Raw genomic sequence first — 1828 nt, 5'->3', positions numbered from 1 at the left:
TTTTTTATTCTCCCTTTGACTCTAAAATTTTCTCACTCTTCAACTCAATGGCCTTCACTTGCTCTTTTGGATTAGTCTCGGTATTACTTGGCAAGGTGCCCGGCTCTCTACTTGCTATCATCTTCGCCAACTATCCAATTTGATTCTCGAGCCCTTTTATCGATGCATCTTGGTTTTGTAGTCTAGTTTCAGTGGATGAAATAAACTTAGACATCATTTGCTCCAAGTTGGACTTTTCTTCTCTAGGAGGATCGGATCTGTACATCGGTTGTTTCCCATATTGTTGTCCTCCTTGCGGTCGATTCTTACTGTTTTGACCGCCCCATGAGAAGTTGGGATGTTGGCTCCACCCAGGATTGTATGTGTTCGAATAAGGGTCATTCCTTGGGCGGTTTTGGACTCCAACTTGATTCACTGGTGCCTCATTTTGCACATAGAATGGATTGTCATCTTGACAGTCCTTCGCATAGTGTTCCCCTCCACACTTTTCACAGAATATCTCTTGAAGACGCATCGTCGTGCCACCCACATTCAAGCCGTCTAGTTTCATGTTTAAAGCATCAAGTTGTGCAGTAATAGCAGAAAAATCAGTTACCTGGTGAACTCCTGAACTCTTCCGCTGGTTGTTTCTTTCAGATTGAGGATGATAGCTGCTAGCAGCCATCTCCTCTAACAATTCATATCCTTCCTCCGTGGTTTTTCTCAACAGGTTTCCACAAGCAGCAGCATCTATCATAGTACGGTTAGGAGTAAGCAAACCATAATAAAATGTTTGAACGACTAACCCAAGTGGTAACTCGTGATGTGGGCTTCTTCGTAATAGATCCTTGAAGCGTTCCCATGCCTCATATAAAGATTCCTAATCGAATTGAGCAAACGTTGTAATGTCTGCCCGCAACTTCATGGTCTTGGAGGGAGGGAAGTATTTGATGAGAAAGGCTTTCGCCATGTCGTCCCATGTAGCGATCGACCCTACAGGCAAACAATTTAACCATGCCTTAGCTTTATCACGTAAAGAGAAAGGAAATAAACGCAACCTAACAGTATCATCAGAAACTCCATTGAATTTAAAAGTATCGCAAATTTCAAGAAAATCCGTGATGTGCATGTTTGGGTCATCTACTGCAGTTCCTCCAAATTGGACTGTGTTCTGAATCATCTGGATTATGGCTGGCTTGATTTCAAAGTGATTTGCCCACACGATAGGCCTCACAATGCTAGGGCGTGCACCCTCCAAAGAAGGTTGGGAATACTCCAGCATTGGAATACGACGCGGTATCTCCACATGTCTATCTTCACGACGTTCCTCCTCTTTATCATTCAACAGCCTCTCCATCAGTTCTTTTAGCCTCTGCTGTTGTCTTCTCCTGCGGAAAGTTCTTTCGATTTCAAGATCAAACTCAAGCTCCACGTCAAGTGACTTTGGCATGCACTAGACAAGATATCTGGAATAAAATATGGAGTGTTAACTCAAGACAAATAAAATAACGCTAAAGAAAATAACTAAAAATAAAATTGTAGATTAACAGTCCCCGGCAACGGCGCCAAAACCTTGATCGAGCAAAACTTGCACTGTGATATCCTCAATAAAAATATGTTTTTGTATGCTCAAAATTTAATCGCAAGTGCACAATGTCAAGTAATAAAATAGTGTACGTGAGTACGAGTATCGTTCCACTGAAGACTGTGTTTAACAATTATTATTCCAGTTATTAAAACTTTAGCAAAGAAATTTGAGTGATTTTTTTATAACTAATAAAATTTAATAAAACTAAATAAACAAGTTCAAGAATTTAATAATGAAATATGAATGCTAGATCAATTGAGT

The 1828-nt window shown here is 40.3% G+C and overlaps 1 non-coding gene across 1 annotated transcript; it reads left to right on the top strand.

Annotated features, from left to right (window-relative positions):
- Positions 1-794: 794 nt before the first annotated feature.
- LOC140822478 (small nucleolar RNA R71) lies at positions 795-900 on the top strand. Its single transcript, XR_012115964.1, has one exon. It is a non-coding gene; the product is annotated as a small nucleolar RNA R71 (small nucleolar RNA).
- The last annotated feature ends 928 nt before the right edge of the window (positions 901-1828 follow it).

This window comes from Primulina eburnea, unplaced genomic scaffold (genome assembly GCF_022965805.1).
Source record: "Primulina eburnea isolate SZY01 unplaced genomic scaffold, ASM2296580v1 ctg857_ERROPOS3498143, whole genome shotgun sequence".
NCBI lineage: Eukaryota > Viridiplantae > Streptophyta > Magnoliopsida > Lamiales > Gesneriaceae > Primulina > Primulina eburnea.
This window is presented reverse-complemented; position numbering and strand designations above follow the sequence as displayed.